This window comes from Vulpes lagopus, chromosome 7 (assembly GCF_018345385.1).
Source record: "Vulpes lagopus strain Blue_001 chromosome 7, ASM1834538v1, whole genome shotgun sequence".
Classification (NCBI taxonomy): Eukaryota; Metazoa; Chordata; class Mammalia; order Carnivora; family Canidae; genus Vulpes; species Vulpes lagopus.
In genome coordinates, this window is record NC_054830.1 from 31,994,292 (window position 1) to 32,004,993 (window position 10,702).

The following is a 10,702-nucleotide window of genomic DNA, read 5'->3' on the forward strand; positions in this document are numbered from 1 at the left end:
TGTCTCAAGCCCATGAATTTCCTTTCCCTTTTTGCCCTGCCCAACAGGGGAAGACTTGACTTAGGCTTGCCACCAAATTCTAACACTGTCATAAGTTTCTTTAAGCTTAAAGATTCAGCTTCGAAGAAAAAAAAAATCAGTTCTCTGTTTTATGGAAGCTTAAGGTTCAAGTTCTTTATAAAATGGGTTTACATTTAATGACAAGTTCCTGTGCTATGAACATGTCATTGTTAATATTTGTTTCTATGGTGAATTGCACTGAACAACAAGGTATTCAGACAACCTGATGTCATGGAGGGAAAAAAGCTTTCTTTACTTCTTATTAATTCTCGACTCCAAGTGCCCTTTGCACCTCTTAGCTCACTATTAGATCAGAGTAGTTATTATTATTACTAAAACATAAGGTTAACATTTCCATCATCACTGGGGTCAAAATTTGCATACTTCTGCATAATTCCTGTGCACAGCTGCTTGTATGCTCTGCCTTTCATCTTAGTTTGCACAATTCATCTGGAATTTCTTAAAACTGGACTATTCATAATAGTCTTGAAAGAACTTCAGGGGGAATGTTGAGTTCAACATTTTAGCAGCATCCTTCACTTAAATAAAAAGCTTCAGAACCTCTTGAAGACATGAACAGTTTTGACTGAAAAATCTAATATCAACCACATGGGCTAAATGATTGCAGAACAAACTTTTTATTGCATTATAAATCTGCCGGAAACAACAACAAAAAGGGTCGTCAATCTCTTCCTTACTTCTTCTTGGCATTTTGAAATTACCCTCTTTTCCTTCCTTGTTTCCCAAACAAAACCAGGATATTCAACGTTGTCACAAATTCTATTTGTCAGTGATGTTCCTTTGATAAGCTGTTGAAACTTATAGGCCAGATGAGAAGAAATCACGTAAGAACTCAAGCCATTTTTTTAAATCAAGATTGACTAAGGGACTAAATGACTTCCACTTTATAGTGGAATCAAAAGAAATTGGTCAACAGCCATTATGTGAAAAGAAGGAAAGGCAGCTCAATAGAGTAGCTTAAAAGGAAGGACATTTGAATTGTAGCCTTGACTTTGCCTATAACTTGACACATTTTCTTCAGCATATTGCTCAGCTTTGCATTAGTCAGGCATCTTGGTTTCAAGTGATAGAACTCAAGCCAAAGTGGTAAAAGAACAGTGGAGCAGAGGTAGGACAGAGCCACTAACTGACTCACATAAAAAAGTCAATGAGTATATTGGTTCAGGTGTGGCTGGATGCAGGTACTCAAATGAGGTCATCAAGAACATGTTTCTCCTTATCCCCCACATCCCTTTTCCTGTAGGCTGACTCCACTCATGGGCAGACATTTCACATCCTGTGCAAAGACGGTTATCAGCAGTTCCAGCTTATGTCTATCAATTCAGCAATCCCACTGGAAAGAGACAATCATTTTCCCTGTTGTTTCCATAAGTCCCATGGTCTTTGGAAAAACTCTGTGGATTTCAGACCCAACTCTGAACTAATAAAAAATGTAAGTTGGTCAGATCTAGGGTACATGCATCACACCCCAGATGGACTGAAATTTGAGAGGAGGTATTCACTCAATGGAAAATTAGGGCTGTAACCAGAAAATTAGGCCAGGAGATGCATGATAAACAGTGGTCAGGCAAAAAAAAAAAAAAAAAAAAAAAAAACACTTCTATTTCAATCTCTCTTGGATTTCAAGTACTCCAAACATTATATAATTCAGAAGTGATGATGTAAAGTTTTTATTTACTGTAAGGCTCAAACCACAATATTTTTAAGAACCTTCCAAAAAAGAGATGGCTGATTGGAACCCAATATCCATTCTCCCACTCTAACTTTAGTAATAAAACCCCCTAACTTGTGATAGGAGCATAGCAGTCCACAAAAGACTATTATTTCCCAGGCTGTTCAAGTGTAGCCATATGACTGGTGTAGTAGTCTGGATTACGGTTTCCAAAGATATCCAGGTCCTAGTCTCTGAAACATTTGAATGTTCCCTTATGAGGTAAAAGACTGTAGATATAACTGAATTAAGGATCTTGAGATGAGAAGACTGTCCTGGATTATCCAGGTGGTTCCTAAAGGCAATCACCAGTGTCCTAATAAAATGTCCTAATAAAACTGGTGCAGCTACTGTGGAAAACAGTATGGAGTTTCCTCAAAAAGTAAAAAAAAAAATAGAACTACCCTACAATCTAGCAATTGCACTACTAGGTATTTACCAAAGGATACAAAAAATACTAATTTGAAGGAATGCATGTAACATGATGTTTATAGCAGCATTATCAACAATGGCCAAATTCTGGAAAGAGCCAAAATGCCCATCAATGGATGAATGGATAAAGAAGATATATGTAATGGAATATTACTTAGTCATAAAAAAGCATGAAAGCTTGTCATTTGCAATGATGTGGATGGACCTGGATAGTATTAGGCTAAGTGAAATATGTCAGTCAGAGAAAGACAAATACCAATGATTTCACTCATATGTGGGATTTAAGAAACAAAACAGATGAACATAGGGGATAAAGGGGAGAAGCAAACCAGAAAACAGACTCTTAGCTACAGAGAACAAACTGAGAGTTACTGGAGATGAGGTGGCGGGGGGGTGGATGGGTTAAATCAGTGATGGTCATTAAGAGGGCACTTACTGTGGTGAACACTGGATATTTTATGTAAGTGATGAATCACTAAATTCTACACATGAAACTAATATTACACTGTATGTTAAGTAACTAAAATTTAAAACTAAAACTTGAAAAAAAAATAAACAAGCACAAATAAATAAAATAGAGGCAGAGAGAGATTGCATACAGGAGAAGGCAATGTGAGCATGCAGAGATTGGAGTGATGCAGTCATAGCCTAGGAGTCACCAGAAGTGAGAGGATGAAAGGAGATCGTCCCCTAAAGCCTTCAGAAGGAGTGCAGCTGTGTGGATGCCTCCATTTCAGCCAGTGAATCTGAGAACCATGAAAGTATAAATTTCCATGGTTTTAAGCTATTAAATTTGTGGAGACTAACAGAGCAGATTAAATTTGTGGTGATGTTACAGCTGCCATAGGTAACTAATAAGATATGAACAGAAATGGAGGTGTCCAGCTTCTAGCTCTTGCCCTTTAAGGGAAAGGTGCTTAACTTCTTCCCCTCTCTCTTTCCCCAGTCCAACTGGCTGCAATGCCAATGTGCTGGTGAGCCATCTTGTACTACCACCCATTCTTGAATAAGGGGAACATGCCAGGAGGGTATAACTACAAAATAGAAGGAGCCTGGATCCCCAATATCTAGTTTGAAATCCTAATTTAAGAGATAAATAAAACTCTGTCTTGTATAAGCCACCATATTCTGGGGATCTCTTACTAAAGCTAATCTATAACCTAACAAAATAACCATTTTTGTCTGCCATGAAACTGCACTCTCAAGACTTCAAACTCCAGGGAGAGTAATTAACTGAAAACCCAGAAGCTACCATCTGAAATCCACCACATTTGCACCCAGCCCTCACTTCCCACAAGGTGCTCCCACAATCTGAGTGTTGCAGGGATACTAAAGAAGGTTTATTCTTGGGCGACATGGAGCCCCTTTAACAGCTAACTTTGGCTAAAGGACTCCTCAATGGCTTTATCAAAGCTCTTGAGACAGCACAGCAATCTCAGATGTTGAGTTCCATCAAACTCCCTTTCTCCTCGCTTCATTTGGGGGAGATGGTTTTGCCATTCTATGGCACTCCGAATCTTACCAGCTCTTCCCCCATTCTCTCTCCCAGATGTCCCTCCTAATTAAATTCTTGCTCATTTAATCCCATCTTGGCAACTGCTTCTCAGACTAATACACCATCTTTTCACAAAAGTTCCAGAACAATGAGATCCACTGGCAAAGTAAGGAAAAATAAGAATCTTAACAAGAAGTTAAAGCATCTTGTCATAAACATATTTACCCAAGGTAACTGTGAAACGAAGATTTGACAATCTTATACTTTACTTTCCCTAAATAACCTCTTGATCACTTTCAAATTCTCTCCTGCCATTTGGAAATAAATTAGATGGACAACAACATTTTCTCTCAAAATTTGGCAAACTGCATATTATTGACTATCCCAAATGACTGAATGAAAAATAAAATTCCATCAATTATCCAATTGTTTTATTTAAATATCAAACATCTGGAGTTTGACGATAAGCAGGTTAAGAATTCAGGACTACTAAATTTTTCATTAATCTTTGGCCTGATTTAACCTAGTGTAGATGCAATCTATTAGCTCTGAAGTTCTGCATATTTGCACACATTTGTCTTGGTGTGTGCTAATCGCTTCTCCTAGATGTACAAATATCCATATAATGTGCATTCTTGCATAACTCCCCCATTGAGAAGTCATTGCTGTATTCCACTTCCATCTATCACCTGCAGCTTTAATTATAACATATTTCTTTCTGCTTAGTATGTTTGTCTTTTGGATTGTCATACTTTTTATTCATGTTAGTAGTCCCATAATTATTCCTGGCATATCTGTTTTATCACACATTTGCTGAACTGAATCAAATGTGAAAAAGTTGGGAAATGCATGCATTAATACTGCAGGAGACTAATGTTTCTTCAACAGATTCTGGCACAGGAGTTGGGAACATCCCTCCTGCAGTGGTTATTGGAATGAGAAAATATGTCATTGAGAGGATCTCAGTAAATGAAATATATCTGCTCTTGACAAAGGCCTTGAACACAAAACAGAGCAGATAAAATTGGGAGTGATGAGTTCTAATCCTTCCACATGTGGTATATTTACAAACATGACAACTGAGGCAAGACTTTCAGAGGCATGCGTTACTCATTGTTGGATGCAGAGGGTGTGTGTGTGTTTGTTCCTGGGGGTGAGAGCTGTGCACTGCTTTTCTATCTATTATCAGACAAAAACAAAGTTTTCCTACTACACTTCTGAAAACAGGTTAGAATATCTTACTTTAAATGATTACAGTGGAGAATTGTTAATAACACAGCTTCCACCTAAACATGTATTTAGGTCTCACAGGGTTTATTTTTTTTGTTTGGTTGGTTTATTGTTGTTGTTCTTGCTTTAATTAAAAAAAGACACAATATTGGGTCATGGTAATAAGAAAATATTACTAGAAAAATAATGACTTGTTAGAATATTGGTATATTAGTAACATTAGACTGGGAGGTAGAAAACATGGATTTTAATTTCTAAATCTGAATTTGTCACAAAGAGCCATGTAATTTAAAGACCTGGCAATCTAAACTGAGACCTGACAATCTTATCTCTACAAATGAAAGAGTTGAAGTGTTTCAGAAGCTGAAAACTGGTGGATAATGGGCCAATTGCTGTCCAAAGATGTGTTTTCTTTGGCCAGTCAGCATTTTTTTAACTAAATTAGTTGCTTGACTCTAACTCTAGACATTTTGCCAGAAGAAGAAATACAATTTCTGGCTTCTTTTGAAAAATCAAAAGATACAACCAACCTTATCTTCTATTTCCATATGACAACCACTGGGTAAAGCCCATATTCCCCAAGTATACCTTTATTCATCTATGTCTGACTGTACTTGGCAGACATTTGAATGTGTGACTCCCACACTCTATGATCTGAAAGGGCCTATCTAAAAGTCTATAAGCCCAGAATATAATTAAGAGTCTAGAAATAGATCCATATATTTATAGGCAATTGATGTTCAACAGCGTGTCAAGGCAATTCAATGTCTTTCAACAAATGTTCCTGGGACAACTTGATATCCACACGTAACAGAATAAAGTACTCCTTCTTCATACCATACACAAAAGTAAATTCAAATCACAAATGTATCACAAATCTTGATGTAAGAGATGAAACTATAAAACCACCAGAAGAAAATATAGGAGAAAAAATTTAATGATCTTAACAAGGTTGTCAAAAGACAAAAGAAAAGTAGATAAATTAAAATTCCTCAAAAATTTAAAAACTTTTGTGCTATCAAGGATACCATTAAGAGTATGAAAAGATAACCTACAGAATGACAGAAAATATTTGCAAATCATATATTTGATAGGATACTCATATATGGAGTATAGAAAAAAACTGTTATAATGCAAAAATAAAATAACAAATAGCCCAATAAGAAAATGATGAGGGATCTGAGTAGATATTTCTCCAAAGAAGATACACCAATGGCCAACAAGCACTGAAAAGATTTCAACATTATTACCTATCAGGGAAATGCAAATGAAAATCATAATGAGGGGTAGCTGAGCAGCTCAGTGTGTTAAATGTCTGCCTTCAGCTCAGGTCATGATCCTGAAGTCATGGGATTGAGTCCCATGTCAGCTCTCTGCTCAATGAGAAGCCCGCTCCTTCCTTCCCCTCTCCCTCTGCAGCTCCCCCTGCTTGTGCTCTTTCTCTCCATCAAATAAATAAACAAAAACTTGGAGGGAAAAAGGAAAGATGTGTGTGACTACAGTGAAAGATGTATCATAGTGAAAGATGACTTCACACACAATAAAATGTCTATAATCAAATAGATGCTAACAACTCTTGGAAAAGATATGGAGAAATTGGAACCCCCATATGCAATGTAAGAATGCAAAATTTTGTGTCCACTTTGGAAGATGGTCTAGTAGTTCACCAAAAGATTATATTTAGAGTCACTGCATGACTCAGCACCTGCACTACTAGAGAACTGAAAATGTATATCCATACTAAAATATGTACATGCATGTTCACAGCAGCATTATTCACTACAGCCAGAGTAGAAACAACCAAATGTCCATCAGTTGATTAATGGATACACAAAATGTGGTATTTGGTGGAATATTATGTGACAATAAAAAGGAATGAAGTACTGAAACATGCTACACATGGATCAACCTTTAGAACAGTGTGGTAAGAAAAGAAGTCAGATGCAAAAAAAGCCATATATGACACGATCTCATTTACATGAAATGTCCGGAATAGGTAAATGCGTAGAACAGAAAATAGATTGATGGCTGTCAAGAGTTAGGCGTAGGAAGAACAGAGAGTAACAGCTAACAAATATGGGTTTTCTTTTTGGGGTGATGATAATATTATGAAATTAGGCAGTGGTAATAGTTGTACAGCTGTGTGAATATGCTAAAAATCACTGAATTGTACACTGCAAGAGGATGGATTTTATAATGTATGAATTATATATCTCCATTTTAAAAGTACATGAGCCTGCAGTAGGATCTAAATTTTCATCTCCATTATCCCTGTCAACATTATCTACATCATCAAATTTCCTTCCCCAGTGATAGGCTAACCAGTATAAGCAATCAATTCCATTTTAGCATGAAACAAAGTGAATTATGGCTAATGTTGCAATTAATTTTACTTATGAAAGAATAAGACTTGAGCCTCTTTTTTTTAAAAAAAAAGGAAACTTTGAGGAAATTTTTAAAAAATATATATGTCTACCCTTCTTTTGAAGTTTGACATTTTTTGTATTGTTTTTCTCCAATAAACATCTGAACTCTATAGGACACATGAATATCTTTCCTTTTGTTTGCAGGCTCTTTCTAGGCAGGGAAGACATATCCTAATAAATGACGAACTGACTCATTTAAGCTCTAACATCCTGTTGAATAATTACCCTTAAGACTATGAACTCACAGTCTTTTCTGAACTTCAGATCAAGCTGGGGCATCAGGAAAATGGGCAGTACCTACAGAGACTCATTTCAAGCCCCCTTCTTCTCATTCCAGTACTTACAGATGAGAAGAAAATAGCCAATTGTCTTTTAATGGAACTATAAGAAAAGCCAGTCTCCAAATTGTAGAGCAATATATCAGCAAGTAAGTTATACCATCCATTTGATATTCTTATTTTTGACCAAGCACAAAAAGTAGTGAATTATGCAACAGTATCCAACCAATCTGGGCAAAATTCAAATATTAAAGGTGAAAACATGTTTGCCCTTCGAAGGGGGTTCAAGTGGAAATGACGGATACAGTTATTTGTGAGTATATAATGAGAAGTGGGAAGAAATGTGTTAGTTTTTAAATTGGCTATTTCAATTGGTGAATTAGAAGGAGTGCAGATTCTCTTTTTTTTTTTTTTTTTGGCAGAAAGTTTTCCTTTGTTTAGAAAAACACCTTTATAAATGTCCTCAACCCCCAGCCTAGATAAGAGATCCAGAAAGAGAAGAATAAAGTTGATTTAGGGAATAAAATAAAAACGGTTCCTTAAAAAGTAACTTCCCTAATGGTGTTGGGTAAGAGGATGACTTCATATCCATTCCTTGGTCCTGCCCTACGCACTGTGTTTAACTTGTCCTCTGTGGAGGGCAATAAACAGACTCCCTAACCCCCTGGCTTCCAGTTGGGTTCTGCCAATAGGAGGTAACTGCCAAAGACTGGAGAGTGGGAGCGGAGTGAGTACAGGGTGTTTATTCCCTAGGCTATCTTTATGCTAGGCCTCTGGCTAGCAGATGCTAAGCAACCCTCTGCTCTAGGGCCCCTTCCCCTCAGGGTCCAGAGACTGTTTCTCTGTCCTGGCCCTTCTGGCCCAAAAGCAATGACAGCTCCCTGCTCTTCTCAGCCACAGGGTGCTCCAACATGCAGTCTGCTATAAGCAACATATGTATTCTTGAAAATCATCATGCTACACAGAATTTTGCAAAAACTACCAAGAGGTTTATGGGGAAATTGAAGGCACACACAGACACAAACTATCTATGACATTTTAAAAACAGGGATCTAATAAAAATAGTTGACAGTGTTACACTTGTGACATGATTAAGAAATACGCAGAGAAATCATCCTTTTCTTGAGGTTGCACTACTGTCCAATGAGCTCCTAGTGAGGGCAGTACTGCTAATGCCTTAACAAGAAACACTCAGAGACGATAGATATTTTACCTTGAAAAGACCTTGGAGTTTGCTTGGAAGTACATTTCATGTGGGTTGCAGCTTGGGAACTGTTGCATAGTGGCAGCAGGAAGCGAATTTGAAATGTGAAAGGAAGTTCCTATAGCAGGTGGGAATGGTGTGGCATGTGACAAGGTGGTGAACTGAGATGTAAAGTGGATGTTTAAGGGAAGGAGTGTGCATTTTGTGTGTTTCTCCACTGTTTGGTTCAACTGGGTGCAGATTTCTGCGTTCACCAAATGCTTTTCATGGATGTAATCACACATAAGCAAATGCAAAGCTAGGCCCAGAATGTTCCAGGAGATACCAATGACATTGGGATAAATCGGTGTTTTCAAAACAAGTGTTATAACAGAACTGATTGTACGTAGTTTATTTCCCTACACTTGGCCTATGGCTTTATAAATAAGAGTGCCTTCACTACATTCTTCTCAATGACCACATTTGAGTATGTCTTGTTTCCCAGCCAAATGCAGAGAATTAGGACAGTCTGGGGACAGGAGCTCTAGCAATATGGTGGGAATCCAGAACATGAGACTACAAATACCCTTTAAGAAATTCCTATGGGAAGAAGTAGCCAAGAAACTCAAAGACAATGGAGTGCCTTAATAAAATTCTAATTACTTCATGTTGTATCCTATTTTGGAGTCCCTGCCACAACCTGCCCCACTTGCCCTGACATGCAACAGCTCTGTGTTCGTGGGGCTTTAGGGAATGGAAAGTGGGAAAATCATATGTAGAACATAAAGATGGGCAGGAAGGACAAGGTCACAATTGCTGAGAGGAAACAACTGAGGCACAAGACCCTTTCCCCAGAATAAATCAAAGAAAAACTTTGAAAGGCACCAGGCAGTCCATGTTCTGCTAATATGTATGTAGCTCTGTTAAGGGCCATTCACTGATACAGAATTGGACTCCACATATAAGAATAATGAATATAGCTTTTACTTCCACATTTTCCACCAAGAAAAGCCTCTCAATAATATTTTCCATTTCAAAGGCACTTGTTCTGCTAGTAACACAAACTTAGGAGTGAAAATATTCATTTTTTTTCTCTCTTAAACAAGCCCTTTTTTTTTAACCTGAGTCAGAACATAAATATAACCTAGGCTTTGCCCAACAAAATTACATTAGCCATAGAAACATGCCACATGAAGGGATTATTAATCCTCAAAAAAGTCTTGGCAGAATTTGATGAAAGCTGAAATGTATTTTCACAGATGGTTGTGCTATGGGGTATTTGATTTGAAAAATATTAAACAAAGCAATACCCCATTTCTGTTTTATTCCCTGAAAGCAATTATTACATGAAAAGGTAGACAGACAGGACACAGTTAACAAACAAAGACTAAAGAGTTGTCATCAGCTTAGAAATGTTCTGGAAAATAAATGAGAGCCACTTGCCAATAATATGACTGTAAAATACAGAAATAAAAAATCTATATTGCGAACATACACGTACTTATAGCCCACATCACAGTTTGATGAAGCAAGAGATAAATGGCCCAACATTGATTGTTTTTACAGGAATACGACAACCCTCCAAAGAAGAGAAACAGAACATCTCTCCATTCACATAAAAAGCAAATTACAGATGGGGAAAAAAATTCACTACTCTCAGAGCAAGATTCAATTAAAAAAATATGTCTGGCTTTGACAGGGCAAATTCCAGGCGTAGTATATTTTCATAGAAGTTGGTCCTAGAGGAAAGATTTCAGTGCTACAAAAGCCTATGGAACTTTTCACAGCTTGTCATAATTTCTCTGTAATTCTAAACAAGGATTTCCGCCTCCTTAGCTCATATTTTTCCCCTAACTGATCCTGCAA

General features: G+C 37.2%; 1 non-coding gene across 1 annotated transcript; it reads left to right on the forward strand.

Annotated features, from left to right (window-relative positions):
• The first annotated feature begins 8,763 nt into the window (after positions 1 to 8,763).
• LOC121496384 lies at positions 8,764 to 8,897 on the forward strand. The gene has a single exon (XR_005989205.1). It is a non-coding gene; the product is annotated as a U4atac minor spliceosomal RNA (small nuclear RNA).
• Positions 8,898 to 10,702: the final 1,805 nt, after the last annotated feature.